Genomic DNA, 25,340 nt, shown 5'->3' on the forward strand with positions numbered 1-25,340 from the left:
GATGTTTTCCTTGGGAATTAATTCTTCTTCCTTCATTTGTTACCAGATTCGCACCTTCTTTCTCTCGTATTACCACTCGCACCACAGTTAACGTTACCCATGTCTCTACTTCTCTGCTCCGCGAGGGCGTATGACGTTGCACGCCCGACAGTATGTGACGTATGTAAGAAGGTGCGCTTGTTTTATGACTCTGTGAGAAGGAGAGACAAGAAAGAGTGATAAACGCCAGTAGTGTAATGTCCGCAGCTAAAAGCAACTGCGTGAGAACGTTTTCTCCAATATCACCATATACCGTATTTTTCGGAGTATACCGTATTTTCCGCACTATTAGCCGCACCTAAAAACCACAAATTTACTCAAAAGCTGACAGTGCGGCTTATAACCCGGTGCGCTTTATATATGGATTAATATTAAGATTCATTTTCATAAAGTTTCGGTCTCGCAACTACGGCAAACAGCCGCCATCTTTTTTCCCCGTAGAAGAGGAAGTGCTTCTTCTTCTACGCAAGCAACCGCCCCCATAGAAGAGGAAGCGCTTCTTCTTCTACTGTAAGCAACCACCCGCCCGCGTAGAAGAAGAAAAAGCGCGCGGATATTACGTTTCATTTCCTTTGTGTGTTTATAAATAAATGATAAATGGGTTGTACTTGTATAGCGCTTTTCTACCTTCAAGGTACTCAAAGCGCTTTGACACTACTTCCACATTTACCCATTCACACACACATTCACACACTGATGGAGGGAGCTGCCATGCAAGGCGCTAACCAGCACCCATCAGGAGCAAGGGTGAAGTGTCTTGCTCAGGACACAACGAGGTTGGTACTAGGTGGGGATTGAACCAGGGACCCTCGGGTCGCGCACGGCCATTCTTCCACTGCGCCACGCCGTAAAGACCACAAAATGGCTCCTACTAAGCGACAGGTTTCCGGTTCATGAAAAGACGCAATCTCTCCATCCGCACACGGACTACTATTTCACAGCAACTGCCTAAAGACTTTCAAGAAAAGCTGGCTACTTTCCGTGCATATTGTAAAAACAAGATAGCTGAAAAAAAGATCCGGCCAGAGAACATTATCAACATGGACGAGGTTCCACTGACTTTTGATATTCCTGTGAACCGCACTGTGGATACAACGGGAGCACGTACGGTGAATATTCGCACCACAGGGAATGAGAAGTCATCCTTCACTGTGGTTCTAGCTTGCCATGCTAATGGCCAGAAACTTCCACCCATGGTGATATTCAAAAGGAAGACCTTGCCAAAAGAGACCTTTCCAGCCGGCGTCATCATAAAAGCTAACTCGAAGGGATGGATGGATGAAGAAAAGATGAGCGAGTGGTTAAGGTAAGTTTACGCGAAGAGGCCGGGTGGCTTTTTTCACGCAGCTCCGTCCATGTTGATATACGACTCCATGCGCGCCCACATCACGCTGGTTTTTAATATATTATTAAAGTTTGACTGACCTATCTGACTGTTTTTTTGACATTCCTTTAGCGCAGTTAAATGCGGCTTATAACACGGGGCGGCTTATAGGTGGACAAAGTTTTGAAATATGCCGTTCATTGAAGGCGCGGCTTATAACCCAGGGCGGCTTATGGTGCGGAAAATACGGTAAGTTGCACCGGCGGAAAATGCATAATAAAGAAGGGAAAAAACATATATAAGTCGCACTGGAGTATAAGTCGCATATTTTGGGGAAATGTATTTGATAAAAGCCAACAGCAAGAATAGACATTTGAAAGGCAATTTCAAATAAATCAAGAATAGTGAACAACAGGCTGAATAAGTGTACGTTATATGAGGCATAAATAACCAACTGGTATGTTAACGTAACATATTATGGTAAGAGTCATTCAAATAACTATAACATATAGAACATGCTATACGTTTACCAAACAATCTGTCACTCCTAATCGCTAAATCCCATGAAATCTTATACGTCTAGTCTCTTACGTGAATGACATCAATAATATTATTTGATATTTTACGCTAATGTGTTAATCATTTCACACATAAGTCGCTCCTGAGTATAAGTCGCACCCCCGGCCAAACTATGAAAAAAAATGCGACTTATAGTCCGAAAAATACGGTAGTCATTTTCTATATCGCACAGAGACAAACCCGCGATATATCCAGTATATTCCATATATCGCCCAGCCCTAATTGTTAGTCATAAATCTCGGGCTCTTAAAATGAGCATATCGTATTTTATCATGTAGTGGCTGGAGAATTTCTTTATTCAGAGAGTAGCAAGCGTCTATTGGGAATAAAGCATTTACAGTAGGGCTGCAGCTAACGATTATTTTTCTATGGATTAATCTATAGATTATTTTTTTCGATTAATCGGTTGATCTATAGATTATTTTTTTCGATTAATCTATAGATTATTTTTCCTTTTATCGATTATTTTTTTTATTTAAAATGAAGAGGAAAAAATAAATGTAGGCCAGTTTTTTCAAAAGGCATGGCTTTTATTTACAAAAAAAAAAGTATGGCCACTAGTCAGTCAACATTGACAACAACATGACAAAATATTCTGTAACAATGTAAACATTTAAAACTTTTAACATTTAACAAAATTAAAAGTAGCTTATTTGCTTTTTAATGTGCAAATATAAAAGTAAACATCCAGTGCAAATCTTAATATTCTGCAATAGTACAAGCATTTCAAAAGTAAAAGTATTGCTTATTTTGCTTTAAAATGTGCAAAAATAAAGATAAACATCCAATACAAAAAAGTGCAAAACGGAAATATTCTGTAACAAGTGTAAACATTTCAACAAAAGTAAAAGTATTGCTTATTTTGCTTAATAACACAACAATGATAGTATGATTAAAGTGAAAGTTAATTGTTGGTTTGTACATAGTATATGTAACTGTTAATGTTGTAAAAGGTATTTGCACAACTAATTAACGTTAGCGTTTGTGACACGTCTTGTGCCGTGGGGTTCTTTCAGGACCGACAGACTGAACGCCAGACAGCTTTGCCAGGTTTACAATCTTTTAATTTTACACAAAGTCTTTTCTCTTCCAACTCTTTTCTCTTTCTTTCCTCACTTTTCAGCTCCTCTTGCTCGCTCGCTCGTCGTCCCCTGTCTCTTGCGGCGTCGCTCCCGGCGCGCCTCGCTCGCCGCCGCCGCCTCTCCACAGCGTTAAAGAGGAGCGCGTCTTTGTAAACACTGAACAGGCACGCCAAACGCTCCTCTCAGAGCAAACGGTGCTTTAGTTTATGAATTTACAACGCAGATACAAATGACACATTCATGTTTTTGTGTAATAATGACAACGTATACGCACGCGGACGATTGACTTGTTGATGGTGATGGCAAAAACGCTGTCGGGGGGTTTTCTTTTCAAATGTTCGTTCATAGCCGTTGTGCTGCTATGATAGGCCATTTCCGCTCGACACAGTGTGCATACAACAACATTATTAGGCCGTTTATTGAAATACTCCCACACTTTTGACGACTTTTGGCGTGCTTTTTTTCCCTCGCTCGCATCGTCTGCTTTGCGCTCCGCCATGACAGTAGTGTGACGTAAATATGCGACGCGCCGACGCACAAAAACGACGTCGACGTATTTACGTAACCGATGACGTCGACTACGTCGACGCGTCGTTTCAGCCTTAATTTACAGGCTTGAGTCATAGAATAGTATACATAATATTACATAATATATATGTTTCCATTCACAAATGACTATAATTCGGCTAGAATAGGTATAACCATATTCCATATACTGCACTTTCTCTGAAACCTCTCCTGTTACTACAGCTTTACAGATGCCACGTCTGCCCTACTGACACTCTGTGGTAGGGATGTCCCGATCCGATATTTGGATCGGATCGGCCGCCGATATTTGCCAAAAAATGCGTATCTGCAAGGCATGGGAAAATGCCGATCCAGATCCAGTTTAAAAAAACAGATTCAAATAATACATTCCACTTTTCTGCTGCTCCCTATTTCCGTTCCGCATTTTCCAGCACACCTTCAACACAGCCACATGGATTCTCACGCAGTTGCTTTTAGCTGCTGGCATTACACGACAGGCTCTTCCCACTCTTTCCTGTGTCTCCCTCTCACAGACAGCAAGCGCACCTTCTTACACACGTCACATACTGTCACGTCATACATCACATACTGTCACGTCATACGTCACATACTGTCACGTCATACATCACATACTGTCACGTCATACGTCACATACTGTCACGTCATAAGTCACATACGTATACGTCCTCTTCCAGCAGAGAGGTAGCAGCATGGCTAACGTTAGCTGTGATGCTAGCGCAGCCGCTAAGGTGCGCGCCTGCTCAAGCGTCCTCTGCGCACGGCAAATCTATGCCACGCACAAAATCAAATAAAAAAATAAGCGCATAACAATTTTCGACACACGGACACGACAGAGAAAACCGTTTTCGTCATCATTGTTCAAATATTGTAATGTCTGTTGAGACGCTTATCTCCATTCGGTGCCACACGTCCACACCATCAAAATGCAGAGGCAAAAATTTCCACATCAACACCGTATGAAAAAATTAGCGATTTTTTTAGTTGTGATTTCCTTCTCTGCGTGAAAGTTTAAAAGTAGCATATATTAATGCAGTATGAAGAAGAATGTTTTAATGTAGACATGCAAGCCTTGAAAGAAAATGTTGAAAATCAAGACTACATTTCCTGCAAATGGGTGCATTTCTACCCTATATTTTAACTTTAGATTTATTCTCATATCAAACTCTTTTGGCTGTCTTTTTGACACTTACCCTCCACACCCTGGATTATAAATAATGTCAATAATTCAATGTGATTATCTTGTGTGATGACTGTATTATGATGATAGTATATATCTGATAGTATATATCTGTATCATGAATCAATTTAAGTGGACCCCGACTTAAACAAGTGTGAAAAACTTATTGGGGTGTTACCATTTAGTGGTCAATTGTACAGAATATGTACTTCACTGTGCAACCTACTAATAAAAGTCTCAATCAATCAATCAAAACACATAGAATCATCATACTGCTGTGATTATATGCATCAAGTGTTCATTCAAGGCTAAGGCAAAATATCGAGATATATATCGTGTATCGCAATATGGCCTTAAAATATCGCAATATTAAAAAAAAAGGCCATATCGCCCAGCCCTAGTTCAATGATGCCATTTCTGTTTGTCATGTATAATTTTGTCTATTTTGTGTTTATCCTTGAATAAACAGGTCAGTTTCTTGTTACCAACCATTGTGTATTATTCAAACTCCCCTAATTCAGCTGGCTAGTTGTTATCAAGAGTACTAAAACCCTTTTCAACATGATTCTGACAACTAAGTAGGCTAAATAACTTTAAACTTTAATACATGCTCGGATAGGCCAGTATCGGTCAGTATCGGTATCGGTCAGAATCGGTATCGGATTGGAAGTGCAAAAACAATATCGGTATCGGAAGTGCAAAAACCTAGATCGGGTCATCCCTACTCTGTGGCTATGGCAACACACTCCGATATCAGTCAATATATCTTGCGGTGTACCCCAGGGATCAATACTTGGACCAAGATTGTTCAATCTCTATATAAATAAAATTTAAAATACTGGGGTTTGGCAATTGCAGGAGATACTGCCCCAATTAATTTACCTCACACCCCTCAGAAGTAAGGGAATTCCATTATGTAAAAATCATCACAATCCTACTGTACCATGTCTCCATGTATACTTTACTGAATTACACTAAAATAACATTACCCTCAGCAACATGGTCTCAAACCAGTCCCATGCTCACAATATTCCCTCATTGCAAGTACCGTATTTTCCGCACTATAAGGCGCACCTAAAAACCACAAATTTTCTCAAAAGCTGACAGTGCGCCTTATAACCCGGTGTGCTTTATATATGGATAAATATTAAGATTCATTTTCATAAAGTTTCGGTCTCGCAACTACGGTAAACAGCCGCCATCTTTTTTCCCCGTAGAAGAGGAAGTGCTTCTTCTTCTACGCAAGCAACCGCCAAGGTAAGCACCCGCCCCCATAGAACAGGAAGCGCTTCTTCTTCTACTGTAAGCAACCACCCGCCCGCGTAGAAGAAGAAAAAGCGCGCGGATATTACCGTACGTTTCATTTCCTTTGTGTGTTTACATCTGTAAAGACCACAAAATGGCTCCTACTAAGCGACAGGGATCCGGTTCATGAAAAGACGCAATCTCTCCATCCGCACACGGACTACTATTTCACAGCAACTGCCTAAAGACTTTCAAGAAAAGCTGGCTACTTTCCGTGCATATTGTAAAAACAAGATAGCTGAAAAAAAGATCCGGCCAGAGAACATTATCAACATGGACGGACGAGGTTCCACTGACTTTTGATATTCCTGTGAACCGCACTGTGGATACAACGGGAGCACGTACGGTGAATATTCGCACCACAGGGAATGAGAAGTCATCCTTCACTGTGGTTCTAGCTTGCCATGCTAATGGCCAGAAACTTCCACCCATGGTGATATTCAAAAGGAAGACCTTGCCAAAAGAGACCTTTCCAGCCGGCGTCATCATAAAAGCTAACTCGAAGGGATGGATGAAGAAAAGATGAGCGAGTGGTTAAGGTAAGTTTAAGTTTACGCGAAGAGGCCGGGTGGCTTTTTTCACGCAGCTCCGTCCATGTTGATATACGACTCCATGCGCGCCCACATCACGCTGGTTTTTAATATATTATTAAAGTTTGACTGACCTATCTGACTGTTTTTTTGACATTCCTTTAGCGCAGTTAGATGCGGCTTATAACACGGGGCGGCTTATAGGTGGACAAAGTTTTGAAATATGCCGTTCATTGAAGGCGCGGCTTATAACCCAGGGCGGCTTATGGTGCGGAAAATACGGTAATATAATATATATTGTAGCAACCAGAAAAATTAAGATCGGATAGGATTGACTGATTTATTCCACAATTGGAAAATCCCATGGTTGCAGTGCAGGTTTTTACACAAAGTCTGACGCTATTTTTAACTTTTATTACCAATCTTGTGATGACAAACAACGATGCAATTCCAACAGGTTTTACCTTCTGTGAAAACACTTTCGTCTCTGTGAGTTTTCACTTCCCGGCCCGGACACACAACAACACTTTCTCATTCGCCGCCAATCACCAGTCAAGCACAGACCGTGTGTTTGCAAACATGGGAAAAACTGACATCAAATCCAAACCACACGAACATAAAACATTAAAATCAGCTGCTCGTTACAGTATGAATTGATATACACTGCATTGCCAAAAGTATTTGGCCACCCATCCAAATGATGAGAATCAGGTGTCCTAATCACTTGGCCCGGTGTATCAAATCAAGCACTTAGGCATGGAGACTGTTTCTACAAACATTTGTGAAAGAATGGGCCGCTCTCAGTGATTTCCAGCGTGGAACTGTCATAGGATACTACCTGTGCAACAAATCCAGTCGTGAAATTTCCTCGCTCCTAAATATTCCAAAGTCAACTTTATTATAAGAAAAGTGAAGAGTTTGGGAACAACAGCAACTCAGCCACCAAGTGGTAGGCCACGTAAACTGACAGAGAGGTCAGCATAGTGCAAAGACTTTATGCACAGTCAGTTGCTACACAGCTCCAAACTTCATGTGACCTTCCAATTAGCCCACGTACAGTACGCAGAGAGCTTCAAGGACTGGGTTTCCATTGCCGAGCAGCTGCATCTAAGCCATACATCACCAAGTCCAAAGCGTGGGATGCAGTGGTGTAAAGCAGGTCGCCACTGGACTGATGAATCACGCTTTTCCATCTGGCAATCTGATGGACCAGTCTGGGTTTGGAGGTTGCCAGGAGAACGCTACATTTCGGACTGCATTGTGTCGAGTGTGTAATTTGGTGGAGGAGGAATTATGGTGTGGGGTTGTTTTTCAAGAGTTGGGCTTGGCCCCTTAGTTCCAGTGAAAGGAACTTTGAATGCGCCAGAATACCAAAATATTTTGGACATTTCCATGGGATGACACTTCAAGTTCATATGTGAGTAAAGGCAGGCGGCCAAATACTTTTGGCAATATAGTGTATATAGCCTATTACTTGTGAACTATTGACAAGTGATGTACCAAAAACTTCCATCCATCCATCCATTTTCTACCGCTTAATCCCTTCGGGGTCGCGGGGGGGCGCTGGAGCCTATCTCAGCTACAATCGGGCGGAAGCGGGGTACACCCAGGACAAGTCGCCACCTCATCACAGGGCCAACACAGATAGATAGACAACATTCACACTCACATTCACACACTAGGGACCATTTAGTGTTGCCAATCAACTTATCCCCAGGTGCATGTCTTTGGAGGTGGGAGGAAGCCGGAGTACCCGGAGGGAACCCACGCAGTCACGGGGAGAACATGCAAACTCCACACAGAAAGATCCCGAGCCCGGGATTGAACCCACGACTGCTCAGGACCTTCGTATTGTGAGGCAGACGCACTAAAAACTTGACCATTGAAAAAAGAATTGGATCACCGAAAACCGTGCTATCAAACAAAACACACACCATTGCCTGGGGAGTTGTCAGCATGTCTGTGATGTGAACGTCATTCTATATATATTGCAGATATACCATCCATCCATTTTCTACCGCTTATTCCCTTTTGGGGTCGCGGGGGGCGCTGGAGCCTATCTCAGCTACAATTGGGCGGAAGGCGGGGTACACCCTGGACAAGTCGCCACCTCATCACAGGGCCAACACAGATAGATAGACAACATTCACACTCACATTCACACACTAGGGACCATTTAGTGTTGCCAATCAACCTATCCCCAGGTGCATGTCTTTGGAGGTGGGAGGAAGCCGGAGTACCCTGGAGTACATGCAAACTCCACACAGAAAGATCCCGAGCCCGGGATTGAACCCACGACTGCTCAGGACCTTCGTATTGTGAGGCAGACGCACTAAAAACTTGACCATTGAAAAAAGAATTGGATCACCGAAAACCGTGCTATCAAACAAAACACACACCATTGCCTGGGGCGTTGTCAGCATGTCTGTGATGTGAACGTCATTCTATATATATTGCAGATATACCATCCATCCATCCATCCATTTTCTACCGCTTATTCCCTTTTGGGGTCGCGGGGGGCGCTGGAGCTTATCTCAGCTACAATCGGGCGGAAGGCGGTGTACACCCTGGACAAGTCGCCACCTCATCGCAGGGCCAACACAGATAGACAGACAACATTCACACTCACATCCACACACTAGGGCCAATTTAGTGTTGCCAATTAACTTATCCCCAGGTGCATGTCTTTGGAGGTGGGAGGAAGCCGGAGCAGAATTGGAATTGGGGGTTAAATCACCAAAATGATTCCCGGGCGCGGCCACCGCTGCTGCCCACTGCTCCCCTCACCTCCCAGGGGGTGATCAAGGGTGATGGGTCAAATGCAGAGAATAATCTCGCCACACCTAGTGTGTGTGTGACAATCATTGGTACTTTAACTTTAACCCACGCAGTCACGGGGAGAACATGCAAACTCCACACAGAAAGATCCCGAGCCCGGGATTGAACCCACGACTGCTCAGGACCTTCGTATTGTGAGGCAGACGCACTAAAAACTTGACCATTGAAAAAAGAATTGGATCACCGAAAACCGTGCTATCAAACAAAACACACACCATTGCCTGGGGCGTTGTCAGCATGTCTGTGATGTGAACGTCATTCTATATATATTGCAGATATACCCTCAATACAAAATGTGTACAAATTAGGAGGACAGTGGCGGCTTTTAAGAAGAGAACAGCGCCAAGCAAGTGTGATGCCATGCTCCTCTTCAGTCGAGGAACAGAAGTAGAGTCTCTTAACACGAACACATTTTATAATAACACCAGAAGAAAATGCTAAATTTGTTGCTAGTTGTTAATTAAAAAAAAAGAACAATTTCAACAAAGTACATTGTACAAAAGCAGCAACAATTACCAATCTGGCAAAACGATTAAAAAAATGTTAATACAGGTTTGTTTAAAATGTATGTATACATTTTTTTAGCCTTTTTAAAGAAAATCATATCATCATAGCAATTTATGCTAATTAGTGGATGGCGTCATTGTGACCCCGCCCCCACCACCACAGGTATCTTGGCAGTTTAGGGGACACCCTGCCATGTTTTGCTGTGATTGCAGTTTCCCAAGGCGTCTTGAGTAGTAAACTGCAGCAAACATTAAAAGGGACACAGTGCGGTCCCAGTAAACCTCAACAAACTTCCGATGTACAGTTAGGTATCTTTATTCAAGGCTACGGTTGCTGGCATCTTGGTGCCTAAGCTATTGTGCAGGACACAAGGTCATTTGGGTTTGGTCAGGGTCCACAGAAGCGCAGCCTATTCTTGCAAGAAAAAACATTGCTAATGAACAGACAGGCTGCCAAAAACAACTCGGGTTAAATTTGCCATCAAAACAAGCTACGGTTTCCTTCTGCCATCTTTGAAGTGTGAACAACTGACTTCAGTATGATTGTGTAGTAGTAACGTGCACTGATTCTTCTTCAGAAAAGCCCAAGTGAAAAAAAGTTACATGAATGGAAGAAAAGAAATGAAGGTTTATTTAGTGTCTAACAATCTCTGTGAACCTTTTCAATCCGGTTTCAGGGCAAATCACTCTGCGGAGACAGCCCTCGCAAAAATGACTAATGATCTACTGCTAACGATGGATTCTGATGCGTCATCTATGTTGCTGCTTCTTGATCTTAGCGCTGCTTTCGATACCGTCGATCATAATATTTTATTAGAGCGTATCAAAACACGTATTGGTATGTCAGACTTAGCTTTGTCGTGGTTTAACTCTTATCTTACTGACAGGATGCAATGCGTCTTCCCATAATAATGTGACCTCGGACTATGTTAAGGGAACGTGCGGAGTTCCTCAGGGTTCGGTTCTTGGCCCTGCACTCTTTAGAATTTACATGCTGCCGCTAGGCGACATCATACGCAAATACGGTGTTAGCTTTCATTGTTATGCTGATGACAGCCAACTCTACATGCCCCTAAAGCTGACCAACACGCCGGATTGTAGTCAGCTGGAGGCGTGTCTTAATGAAATTAAACAATGGATGTCCGCTAACTTCTTGCAACTCAACGCCAAGAAAACGGAAATGCTGATTATCGGTCCTGCTAAACACCGACATTTATTTAATAATACCACCTTAACATTTGACAACCAAACAATTACCGTATTTTCCGCACTATAAGGCGCACCTAAAAACCACAAATTTTCTCAAAAGCTGACAGTGCGCCTTATAACCCGGTGCGCTTTATATATGGATAAATATTAAGATTCATTTTCATAAAGTTTCGGTCTCGCAACTTCGGTAAACAGCCGCCATCTTTTTTCCCGGTAGAACAGGAAGCGCTTCTTCTTCTACGCAAGCAACCGCCAAGGTAAGCACCCACCCCCATAGAACAGGAAGCGCTTCTTCTTCTACTGTAAGCAACCACCCACCCGCGTAGAAGAAGAAAAAGCGCGCGGATATTATCATTTCCTTTGTGTGTTTACATCTGTAAAGACCACAAAATGGCTCCTACAAAGCGACAGGGATCCGGTTCATGAAAAGACGCAATCTCTCCATCCGCACACGGATTACTATTTCACAGCAACTGATATTCCTGTGAACCGCACTGTGGATACAACGGGAGCACGTACGGTGAATATTCGCACCACAGGGAATGAGAAGTCATCCTTCACTGTGGTTCTAGCTTGCCATGCTAATGGCCAGAAACTTCCACCCATGGTGATATTCAAAAGGAAGACCTTGCCAAAAGAGACCTTTCCAGCCGGCGTCATCATAAAAGCTAACTCGAAGGGATGGATGAAGAAAAGATGAGCGAGTGGTTAAGGTAAGTTTAAGTTTACGCGAAGAGGCCGGGTGGCTTTTTTCACGCAGCTCTGTCCATGTTGATATACGACTCCATGCGCGCCCACATCACGCTGGTTTTAATATATTATTAAAGTTTGACTGACCTATCTGACTGTTTTTTTGACATTCCTTTAGCGCAGTTAGATGCGGCTTACAACACGGGGCGGCTTATAGGTGGACAAAGTTTTGAAATATGCCGTTCATTGAAGGCGCGGCTTATAACCCAGGGCGCCTTATGGTGCGGAAAATACGGTACACAAGGCGAATCAGTAAAGAATCTGGGTATTATTTTCGACCCAACTCTCGTTCGAATCACACATTAAGAGTGTCACTAAAACGGCCTTCTTTCATCTCTGTAATATCGCTAAAATTCGTTCTATTTTATCCACTAGCGACGCTGAGATCATTATTCATGTGTTCGTTACGTCTCGTCTCGACTACTGTAACGTATTATTTTGGGGTCTCCCTATGTCTAGCATTAAAAGACTACAATTGGTACAAAATGCGGCTGCTAGACTTTTGACAAGAACAAGAAAGTTTGATCATATTACGCCTATACTGTATATACCTTTATATACATATATATATATACCTATACTGGCTCACCTGCACTGGCTTCCTGTGCACTTAAGATGTGACTTTAAGGTTTTACTACTTACGTATAAAATACTACACGGTCTAGCTCCGTCCTATCTTGTCGATTGTATTGTACCATATGTCCCGGCAAGAAATCTGCCTTCAAAGAACTCCGGCTTATTAGTGATTCCCAGAGCCCAAAAAAAGTCTGCGGGCTATAGAGCGTTTTCTATTGGGGCTCCAGTACTATAGAATGCCCTCCCGGTAACAATTAGAGATGCTACCTCAGTAGAAGCATTTAAGTCCCATCTTAAAACTCATTTGTATACTCTAGCCTTTAAATAGCCCCCCTGTTAGACCAGTTGATCTGCCGTTTCTTTTCTTCTCTCCTCTGCTCCCCTTTTCCTTGTGGAGGGGGGGGGGGGGGCACAGGTCCGGTGGCCATGGATGAAGTGCTGGCTGTCCAGAGTCGGGACCCGGGGTGGACCGCTCGCCTGTGCATTGGCTGGGAACATCTCTGCGCTGCTGACCCGTCTCCGCTCGGGATGGTGTCCTGCTGGCCCCACTATGGACTGGACTCTTACTATTATGTTGGATCCACTATGGACTGGACTCTCACAATATTATGTCAGACCCACTCGACATCCATTGCTTTCGGTCTCCCCTAGAGGGGGGGGGGGTTACCCACATATGCGGTCCTCTCCAAGGTTTCTCATAGTCATTCACATCGACGTCCCACTGGGGTGAGTTTTTCCTTGCCCTTATGTGGGCTTTGTACCGAGGATGTCGTTGTGGCTTGTGCAGCCCTTTGAGACACTTGTGATTCAGGGCTATATAAATAAACATTGATTGATTGATTGATTGATTGATTTGTCAAATTCAACTGTTCTCTAGACCAGGAATGCTCAAAGTGGGGCCCACTGGCCAGATTTGACCCGTCATGTTATTTTTGTTTGGCTCGCTTTGGCTTGTCCGCAACGATACACTGGAGAAAAAAAAAGTCAGTAGATTTTACTCTAAAAAAAAAACAACCTAGAAGCTCAGAAAAATTGACCGTAAAATCATTAGTGGTACCAATTTTACATCTGCAGTAATGCACTGTAACAACAGGGAATGTAAGATTTTACAGTAAAAACTGACAGCTCAGTCACCAGAATGTTAACGTAAAAACAATCGTACAGTTTTTCAATCTGTCAGAATAATTGTATCTAAGTTATCACAAAGCTTTGTTACATTGAGTTCAGCTCGCCCGGCGAGCAGACAAAAGCTGTCTTTGATCCTACCAAGCAAAAGGCTTGTAAAACTCCACTGTCTAGGATAGGAAGCAACATGAAGGTGTTCTGTTTCTTTGATGTATTGTTATCCACAGAAAGATTTTGTCTTGACCCGAGAACTACAAAGCGAAGAGGAAGCAGGACCTTATTCCTTCTTTGAACTGTTTTACGACCTTTTCTTTGAACTGTTTGTAATCAAAGGCGATAGCTGATTACGACCCCCCTCCCTTAGAAACTGCTGTTGCCATGTAATCAGGGAAAGTCCAAATAAAAGAGGCGTACAATCTTTCGTCAGGAGCGTGGTGGAGACTGTGCAAGAGTACAGCCCAGACGTTTCTCCTCAATTGAGCCAAATTTAATTCTGTCTCTGTTTAATACCTTGCTTCTTGTCTTGTTTAATAGATGTCATCCGTGTTTGAACCTGACAATTCCCTCTTCTCTTCTACGACTCTCTTGTCCTCATTTGGGATGTCTGTAGTAATTTTAAGGCTGAAACGACGCGTCGACGTAGTCGACGTCATCGGTTACGTAAATACGTCGACGCCGTTTTTGTGCGTCGGCGCGTCGCATATTTACGTCACACTACTGTCATGGCGGAGCGCAAGGCAGACGATGCGAGCGAGGGGAAAAAAGCACGCCAAAAGTCGTCAAAAGTGTGGGAGTATTTCAATAAACGGCCTAATAATGTTGTTGTATGCACACTGTGTCGAGCGGAAATGGCCTATCATAGCAGCACAACGGCTATGAACGAACATTTGAAAAGAAAACCCCCGACAGCGTTCTTGCCATCACCATCAACAAGTCAATCGTCCGCGTGCGTATACGTTGTCATTATTACACAAAAACATGAATGTGTCATTTGCATCTGCGTTGTAAATTCATAAACTAAAGCACCGTTTGCTCTGAGAGGCGCGTTTGGCGTGCCTGTTCAGTGTTTACAAAGACGCGCTCCTCTTTAACGCTGTGGAGAGGCGGCGGCGGCCAGCGAGCGGCGAGGCGGGGCGCGCCGGGAGCGACGCCGCAATCGTGCCCAGGTGCGCGATCCGCGCAGTTGGAAGAGAAAAGACTTTGTGTAAAATTAAAAGATTGTAAACCTGGCAAAGCCGTCTGGCGTTCAGTCTGTCGGTCCTGAAAGAACCCCACGGCACAAGACGTGTCACAAACGCTAACGTTAATTAGTTGTGCAAATACCTTTTACAACATTAACAGTTACATATACTATGTACAAACCAACAATTAACTTTCACTTTAATCATACTATCATTGTTGTGTTATTAAGCAAAATAAGCAATACTTTTACTTTTGTTGAAATGTTTACACTGTACACTTTTTTGTATTGGATGTTTAGCTTTATTTTTGCACATTTTAGCAAATAAGCAATACTTTTACTTTTGTTGAAATGTTTACACTTGTTACAGAATATTTCCGTTTTGCACTTTTTTGTATTGGATGTTTATCTTTATTTTTGCACATTTTAAAGCAAAATAACCAATACTTTTACTTTTGAAATGCTTATACTATTCCAGAATATTAAGATTTGCACTGGATGTTTACTTTTATATTTGCACATTAAAAAGCAAATAAGCTACTTTTAATTTTGTTAAATGTTAAAAGTTTTAAATGTTTACATTGTTACAGAATATTTTGTCATGTTGTTGTCAATGTTGACTGAGTGGCCATACTTTTTTTTTTGTTAATAAAAGCCATGCCTTTTGAAAAAACTGGCCTACATTTATTTTTTCCTCTTCATTTTAAATAAAAAAAAAAATCGGTAAAAGGAAAAATAATCTATAGATTAATCGAAAAAATAATCTATAGATTAACCGATTAATCGAAAAAATAATCTATAGATTAATCGATAGAAAAATAATCGTTAGCTGCAGCCCTAAGTAATTTCATATCCTGGTTCCATGACCCGCCCTGTCTTGCCTCTGATTGGCCTGTCCCTAATGTTTTGCCCTAATCTCAACCAATCGTGACTCATCCTAGTAAACAACTAACCAATCATGGATGTTCTTATACGTGCAAGGGGACAAGGAACACAACAAATAAGCGATGTTTGGTCATTTTAAAGTCAAATAAATTATATCGATATTAGGATATTTTCTTAATTCATATCTTGTTTAAAAATATATCGATATATCTTATAAACTCGATATATCGCCCAGCCCTAGTTGGAGTCATGTTTTAATCATCTAAATTCATTTAATTTAGTCGACTAAGTTCCTCAGAATTTTAGTCGACTAAAATGACAGTAACTTCTGTCAACTAAAATACAAAGTATAAAGGATAACGCATCTTGCAAATCCTTTTCAACTTATATTCAATTGAATAAACGGCAAAGACAAGATATTTAATGTTCCAACTGAGAAACACATTTTTTTTTTTGCAAATAAACATTAACTTAGAATTTAAACTGCAGCAACACATTGCAAAAAAGTTGTCACAGGGGCATTTTTACCACTGTGTTACATGGCCTTTCCTTTTAACAACACTAAGTAAAAGTTTGGGAACTGAGGAGACACATTTTTGAAGTGGAATTCTTTCCCATTCTTGCTTGATGTACAGCTTAAGTTGTTCAACAGTCCAGGGTCTCCGTTGTGCTATTTTAGGCTTCATATTGCGCCACACATTTTCAATGGGAGACAGGTCTGGACTACAGGCAGGTTGGGTGTTGTCGATAAATGGCTTTGGCTTTGCATAGTAGAGTTTTAACTTGCACTTACAGATCGACCAACTGTAGTTACCGACAGTGGCTTTCTGAAGTGTTCCTGAGCCCATGTGGTGATATCCTTTACACACCGATGTCGCTTTTTGATGCCGTACCGCCTGAGGGATCGAAGGTCCGTAATATCAGCGCTTACGTGCAGTGATTTCTCCAGATTCTCTGAACCTTTTGATGATATTACGACGCGTAGATGGTGAAATCCCTAAATTCCTTGCAAAAGCTGGTTGAGAAATGTTGTTCCTAAACAATTTGCTCACGCATTTGCTCACAAATTGGCGAGCCTCGCCCCATCCTTGTTTGTGAATGACTTGAGCATTTCATGGAAGCTGCTTTTATACCCAATCATGGCACCCACCTGTTCCCAATTAGCCTGTTCACCTGTGGGATGTTCCAAATAAGTCTCTGATGAGCATTCCTCAACTTTATCACTCTTTTTTGCCAGCTTTTTTGAAACATGTTGCAACCATCAAATTCCAAATGAGCTAATATTTGCAAAAAATAAAGTTTTCCAGTTCGAACGTTGAGTATCTTGTCTTTGCAGTCTATTCAATTGAATATAACATACCTGCCAACTTTTGAAATCATAAAAACCTAGTAGCCAGGGTCCAGGGGCCGCAGGCCCCGGTAGGTCCAGGACAAAGTCCTGGTGGGGGGTTCCTTCGCCCCCCAACGCAAAATGATTGTTAGCATTCAGACAGGTTAAAATGTTGCTAAAACCATCACTTTTCTATCAGTCACAGTGACTTTTCAAAACAAAAATATTACAGCAAAAATCATATGGGTTGATTGACATGTTTATTCTGTAAGCTAACTTCAATAGTTTGAAATTATTTTGACAGTTAATGCCAGTTATCCTGTCAACCTTTCACAAGACTTCAATTTGTTAATTGAAAGTATAAACACTTTTTACAGTAAAAAAATGGTAAAACAGTACTCAACAATTCCATTAAAAAAAAAATTGGTGTCATTATTAACTTTCTGTCCAAGCTTGTATAATCTACTGCCTTGTTCAATTGTAAAAAAATATTCTGTGCCTAAAATTCACATTTCTATCACAATTATCATACTGTAAACATGGTAAGCTAACTTCATTAAAATTAATAGTCCTGTCAATAGCATGGAATTACAATTCAAATGTAGTTTTGTTGTAAGCCTTTCAAAAGAATTCAAAATACGAAAAATTCATGAAAATTAATTGAAGCCATCAGACACTTGAAAAGTGGCACATCACATCTCTAATGTAATCATTGGAACTTTTCAACAGAAATAGCACTGCAAAAATATTAAGGACATACTTCTGTATTTTGGTAGTTATGCTGTCAACATTTAACAAGATTTCTTCAACTTGGACTTGAAAGCATAAATAGTACAAACACTTTTAACAGTATAACAGTACTAAACAATTCCAATAGATAACATTGGTGTCATTACCTTTTTGTGGCTAAAATCCAAATTTAGCAACGGCATTAGACTTGTGTTTTTTTGTCCCAACGTTAGGGCTGGGCGATATGACTAAAAAATGTATCACGATATAAGTGTTTCATATCAGTCGATATCGATAATTATTGATTCAAAAAAACCCTATTCTAAATAAAGACCAGGAGAAAAAAGGCTGAATTTAAATACTTTTATTTTAAATATAAGTAGGTAGCATGTCCTTCGCTAATTGATCGACCACTGCATCCGTTATTTCTTTATAACGTTTTGAATTTTTGTCGTATGGCACTGCTGCCGAGTACCTCTCGGTGGTGGTCTGTTGTTGCCGCTTCGGTGCTGTTCCACTCGTATGGCGTCACATTAGTGCCAAAAATCCGAGCGCATAAAAACTGTTATCGCGCGCTGATTCTCCACTTCGTGCACGCGCGCGACACCCTTTTGCGCGCGCGTGGTGCCTTTTTGCGCGCGCGCGGTGCCTTTCTGTGTGCGCGCCGTCTCGGTCTGCGCGCTCTCTGTGTACTCCTGGCATCTCTCCTCGCGCTGTCATGTTTCTTTTTGGCACTTTGGGGGCGGGTATGCTTAGACGGCCCCTCCTTTCTGATTGGCTGTGAGCATTTTTCATATGACCAATCATTCTCCAGCGTAGCAACGTTGTAGCCATCTTACCTCGGACATCTAGCCTCAATCATTACATTGATGTCAATGGTACATGTACTAATTACATTAACATAACTTGCTCTAATTTTCGACCAATTTACAAATGGTTTGCCTTGTTACAAATCTTATTACATGTAGATATGACATAGGATGCTGTTGAAATTACCTATTTCGCTTTAAAAAAAAAAAAGACTTAATAGTGCAACATACCGTATTTTCCGCACTATTAGCCGCACCTAAAAACCACAAATTTACTCAAAAGCTGACAGTGCGGCTTATAACCCGGTGCGCTTTATATATGGATTAATATTAAGATTCATTTTCATAAAGTTTAGGTCTCGCAACTACGGTAAACAGCCGCCATCTTTTTTCCCCGTAGAAGAGGAAGTGCTTCTTCTTCTACGGTAAGCAACCGCCAAGGTAAGCACCCGCCCCCATAGAAGAAGAAGCGCGTGGATATTACGTTTCATTTCCTTTGTGTGTTTACATCTGTAAAGACCACAAAATGGCTCCTACTAAGCGACACACTGTGGTTCTAGCTTGCCATGCTAATGGCCAGAAACTTCCACCCATGGTGATATTCAAAAGGAAGACCTTGCCAAAAGAGACCTTTCCAGCCGGCGTCATCATAAAAGCTAACTCGAAGGGATGGATGGATGAAGAAAAGATGAGCGAGTGGTTAAGGGAAGTTTACGCGAAGAGGCCGGGTGGCTTTTTTCACGCAGCTCCGTCCATGTTGATATACGACTCCATGCGCGCCCACATCACAGATGGTGTCAAAAAACAAGTGAAGCACACAAATACAACACTCGCCGTCATTCCGGGTGGATTAACCAAAGAACTCCAACCGCTCGATATTGGTGTCAACAAGGCATTTAAAGCATGACTGCGAACGGCGTGGGAACAATGGATGACCGAAGGCGAACACACATTCACTAAGACAGGGAGACAGCGCCGGACGACATACGCCAACATCTGCCAGTGGATCGTAAATGCCTGGGCGGATATTTCGGTCTCAACTGTGGTCCGAGCTTTCCGGAAGGCAGGATTCACGGAACTGCTGGAAAAACAACAGCGACACTGACTCTGATGACTTCGACGAGACGGAGCCGGCCATTTTGGATCCCGTATTCGCCCAACTTTTTAATTCGGACACCGTAGGAGAAGAATTCGAGGGAAAGTGAGTGTTATGTTTATTTTGTGTGTTGTGACATTAACGTTCGAGCAACATTAAGTTATTGCTATTGCTCTGCACTATTTTGAATTTTACTATGTTTGTGATTGCACATTTGCACATTACCGTACATTTTGGGAGTGAACAGAGTTGTTAGAACGCTGGTTTTTAATATTTTATTAAAGTTTGACTGACCTATCTGACTGTTTTTTTGACATTCCCTTTAGCGCAGTTAGATGCGGCTTATAACACGGGGCGGCTTATAGGTGGACAAAGTTTTGAAATATGCCGTTCATTGAAGGCGCGGCTTATAACACGGGGCGGCTTATGGTGCGGAAAATACGGTAGTTGTGTAGGGTCAGTGTTAGTCAGTTCTCTGATTATTTTAAACTGTTTCAGAATACATTATTAAAAGGCTATTTTTAACATTTTAAAAACAAAATTCAAAGATGATTTCATTCATTTTATGGCTGAATCAAAAGAAATTCCATAAATTAGAAATCAAATGTTCAAGAAGAAGTGAAAATATAAAATAATGTTATTGCTGGTGGACCAGTTCTGGCTGAAAGATGTGATTATGGTATTTGTTGTCTTCTCGCAAAAGGGTGTCGCGCGCGCGCACGAAGTGGAGAATCAGCGCGCGATAACAGTTTTTATGCGCTCGGATTTTTGGCACTAATGTGACGCCATATTTTCCCGTTTTGTTTCACTCCTCGTCGTCAGCTCGCCGTTGTTGCTTTTTTTTTTTTTTCCTGTTAGCATTTCCCAGAATGCCTTGCGGTTCAGGCTCGGCCGTGATAGGTTGAGAGGCCAAAGCCCTTCCTCTGTCTACACCCCCCAGAATGCCGTGTGGTTCCGGCTCGGCAGTTCTTCCTATTTTTTTCTAACAGAACTCAGTGAAATTATCGAACGTTCTATCGACCCCATTTTCTATTGATATTGATCACATGTCTATCGCGATATATATTGTTATTGTTTTATCGCCCAGCCCTACCCAACGTGGTCTTTTACATCGCTAATTCCTCCGTGTCCGATCGAAAAATCTTGTCTGCACAAGGTGCAATTCGCGTAGTTTTCACCCTTTTTCGGAGCGGATAATTATTCCCGGATAGGCTTTTGAATATTCTTCACGGAATGACTGCAGTTTTCTTTTCGGTTTAAGACTCGTTTGCGATTTTTCTCCGGCTGATTCCATGATCGTTCGCTCGTTTGGAAACAATGGGCAACAGGTGCCTCGTGCTTGGCAGCGGTGCTACAAATAGCCTCGCGCATGGCATTCGGAATGGCTCGATAGGAAGTTACGGGAAGCAGTGTCGATTGTCATTGTTGTTACGCGATTTCGTGAATACAACTTTAAAAAAAAGAAACATTTTTAATTAATGAAAAAACATATTTTTTATCACTGCAACCGTAACCCGGAATAGGTTGATGAAAACCGTACTAATTAGAATCAGAATCAGAATCAGCTTTATTGTCATTACGCAAGGTAACGAGATTGAGGCCATTCCATACAGTGCGATGTGTGCATGCTAGAAAAACAATGTGCAAATATATAAAAATATAAAAAATATAGAAGTGCAATGAATATGGTGTGAAATGAATATATACATGAAAAAACAAAACAAAAACAGGGTGGTTGGTGGAATGGGTTATTGCACTGAAGAGAAGGCAGTTATGAGGGACAATGGGGCAGTCCGTTCAGGATGGTTATGGCCCTGGGGAAGAAGCTGTTCTTTAGCCTGTTTGTTTTGGTTTTAATGCACCTGTAGCGCTTCCCAGAGGGCAGCAGGTGGAACAGGTCAGAGCCAGGGTGGGTGCTGTCCTTGATGATGGCACTGGCTCTGTTGAGGCAGCGGGAGGTGTAGATGTCCGTCAGAGAGGGGAGAGGGCGGCCGATGATCTTCTGAGCCGTCTTGACCACTCTTTGCAGCCTCTCCCTGTCTGATGCAGTGCAGCTGCCGTACCATACCGTAATACAGTAGGTCAGCAGGCTCTCGATGGACGAGCGGTAGAAGGTCAGCAGCAGGTCAGGCTTCAGGTTGTACTTCCCGAGGACTCTAAGGAAGTGTAGCCGCTGCTGAGCCTTCTTGATGATTGATGTGGTGTTGACTGTCCAGGAGAAGTCATTAGAGATGTGGACTCCAAGGTACCTGAAGGTGTGGACCCTCTCTACACGCTCGCCGTTGATGTAGAGGGGGGCAGGGTCGGTGCTGCTCCTCCTGAAGACGACGATGATCTCTCTGGTCTTGCTGGTGTTGAGAGCGAGGTTGTTCTCCGAAGACCAGGCCGTCAGCTTCAGGACCTCCTCTCTGTAGGCAGCCTCGTCACCTCTGGAGATGAGCCCGACCACTGTGGTATCGTCGGCGAACTTGACGGTAAGGTTGTCACTGTGGGCCGGACTGCAGTCATGGGTGTAGAGGCAGTAGAGGAGGGGGCTCAGCACACAGCCCTGTGGGGAGCCGATGCTCAGCGTGCGGGAGGATGAGAGGTGCGGGCCAAGTCTCACATTCTGGGGTCGGTCCGTTAGGAAGTCCCTTATCCAGGCGTTTGTGAGAGGGGGGAGGCCAAGAGTGTCCAGTTTATTGCAGAGTCTGTCCGGGATTATTGTATTGAAGGCAGAGCTATAGTCCACAGAGAGCATCCGGACGTAGCTCTGCTGCTGCTCCAGGTGGTTCAGAGCAGAGTGGAGAGCAACAGCGATGGCGTCCTCTGTGGACCTGTTCGCCCGGTATGCGAACTGGTGGGGGTCGAAGTCTGGAGGGATATGGTCCTTGATGTGCTGGAGAACAAGTCGCTCGAAGCACTTCATGATTACCGGAGTGAGGGCCACTGGTCGGTAATCATTCAGGCTGGTGATGGGAGACTTCTTCGGCACCGGGATTATTGTAGATGAATTACGGGAAAACCGGAGTAGTTGGCAGGTATGCCATTTACACAACGTGCCAACTTCACTGCTTTTGATCTATCGATACATTGATCAATCGTACAATGTAGTCATTAGTTAGTATAAACATCTTTAGTTGAAGACAGCCCTGTTACAGACTCGACGGCTCACATATTGATGCATTCATAAATCTGCAGCAAATAAAGTTCCATTGTTCATCACTGAAAAGAAGTTTTTTCCGACTACATAAAAATGTTGGCCCACTTTGCCCGTGCTTTGGCAGGTTCTTTGAAAATCATAAGCTTATGCTCGACAATGTTGTCCTAAAATAAACACGTTGATGAAACATTAATCAGACAAAATGGCTAACACATGCTTCCTCTTGTCTTAAGTGGGAGTCACCCCCCCAGACTAGTACACTGTCCAGACTGTGTAAAACATTGGCAGCGTGAAAAAAAAAAAAAAAGCCCCAGAATGCGACAAAACCAAGGCCCTGCTTCGCTTGAGCGTGGATTTAACAAAAGAACCGACAAAACTCTTGCCTTTTATGTTAGCTGCTGCAAAACATTCTGCAGATGTCATCGCGGCGTTAGTGTGTGGCCTCTCCTTGTCGACAGTAATGACACGCTCATTTCATTCCGTGAACCTGACCTGCACATTTGAAGTCATTCATATAAGCCAGAGAGAGTTTTAAAAAAAAAGAGAAAATATTTGCTCTGACTTCCTTGCAAAGAGGTGGCCACATCTTACCCTTCATTCACGGCCAACTCTCCACAAGAGCTGCAAAATGAGAGGTCTATTTGTACTTGGGCAGCACGCAACCGTCATTTAGATAACTTTGTGACAGATATAATTTAGTGTGAGGGCAACCAGAGCGTTTAGAGTGTTTGTGTACGGCAAGTGTCACTAAATATGCTTTACAAGCAGCAGTTCATGTCTATATTATCATAGCTGCATACACAACATGCTTACAATTAAAAACAGACACTTGTCTTCATGAACATTTCGATTTCTCCCTGATATGTGTAACCTTGGCAGAAGAACATATTGACCACAAGCCAAATGTCTACAGCAGAGGAAGATAGCAGAGGTGTGGACTCGAGTCACATGACTTGGACTCGAGTCATGAATTTGATGACTTTAGACTCGACTTGACAAAATGTAAAAAGACTTGCAACTCGACTTCGACTTTAACATCAATGACTTGTGACTTCACTTGGACTTGAGCCTTTTGAATTGACATGACTTGCTACTTTCCCCAAAACCCAAAGATGAAAAAGTTATTCGGGAGCGCTCCGTATTTTTCATCGTGTACTTGTCTATCAGCGTTGCGTGTGTCAGCTGGTGTGCTCTCAGTACAACAGGCCAATCAAATTAGATCTGCTTTGTTTTCATCACACAGCATTCATCCAATCAAATTGCAGGACAACCAACGAAGAAGACATGTCCAAACCACACGCCAGTGAACAAAAAAATGATACCTAAAATAATTTTGTTTGGGTATAAAAATTACGAGGTGGTCAACACAAAACGGTTTGCAGTATGCAACACATGCGGTTCCAAAATTACTGATGGAGAGGCAACAGCTTCCAACTTCGTCCGGCATTTGAAGTTGCACAAAGAACGGTAAGTTTTGAATGTAAGATAACGTTTATTGGCTAAGTAACGTGACTTTTATTTGCTGTGTAGTTAAATCAGTGAGGTTGTAAACTCACTGCTAACGTTATTGCAAACACGGGAATCTGTTGCAGTTCACTACCTTATTCATACTTTTTGTTCAGTGATTTTTTTTAAGCGGGGTTACGTTAGTCAATATATCACACGTTTAACGTTAGACGGCGGTCAGCAGCACCGCGTATTTTAGCCACCTAAAAAAAGACAAAAATAGTAAAATAAAGGTCAGTTAAAATGTATACTATATTATGAATATGTGTACCGTTTTAGCTAGCTTTCTGACATACTGTTGGTTGTTTACCTCAGTGGTCCCCAACCACTGGGCCACAGCCCGGTACTGGTCCGTGGATCGATTGGTATCGGGCCGCACAAGAAATGTTTCTTTTTTTTTTCTTTTTTTAATTAAATCAACATAAAAAACACAAGATACACTTACAAGTAGTGCACCAACCCAAAACAACTCTCTCCCCCCTTTTGTTCTGGGCATTGAACATGAAGACTCTTCCTTCACTGTTCCGAGTGGCCATGAGAGTCTTGGCAGTGCCTGCCTCCAGTGCTCCAGTGGAGCGAGGTTTCAGCCATGGTGGCATCATACTACGCCCCCATCGTGCACAAATGACTGACAGACTCTTGGCTAATTTGGTCTTTTGCAAATGCAATGCAGCATAGGGCCCTGACATATAAAAAGTACAACTTTTTTGTTATGTTCACGTATATGTCATGTTTTTTCAATGTTAACACTTTTGTACAAATAAGTACATTTGCACTTTATTTTTCAATGTGTTTGTTCTGTAAAGGAATGAGTTAATGTTTAAAATGACTGGTTAATAGTGCTATTATAAAGTGCAATGTCAGCACAATTTTCTTTCCTGCAATTTAAAATGAACTTGTTTTAATAAATAAATACAGCGTTTGAAAAGCATACACAATCTGTGTTAATATATTAGTCTGTGGGTAAAAGGACTTGAAAGGACTCGGAACTCAAAATGCAGGACTTAGGACTTGACTTGAGACTTTCCAGTCTTGACTTTGGACTTGACTCGGGGCTTGCCTGTCTTGACTCGG

At 42.3% G+C, this 25,340-nt stretch overlaps 1 protein-coding gene across 1 annotated transcript in view; it reads right to left on the reverse strand.

Annotated features, from left to right (window-relative positions):
• The window catches only part of odad2 (outer dynein arm docking complex subunit 2), a 250,447-nt gene that overhangs the window by 115,922 nt on the left and 109,185 nt on the right, over window positions 1-25,340 (reverse strand). The window lies entirely within an intron of this gene.

This window comes from Nerophis lumbriciformis, linkage group LG07 (genome assembly GCF_033978685.3).
Source record: "Nerophis lumbriciformis linkage group LG07, RoL_Nlum_v2.1, whole genome shotgun sequence".
In the NCBI taxonomy this organism is placed as follows: Eukaryota; Metazoa; Chordata; class Actinopteri; order Syngnathiformes; family Syngnathidae; genus Nerophis; species Nerophis lumbriciformis.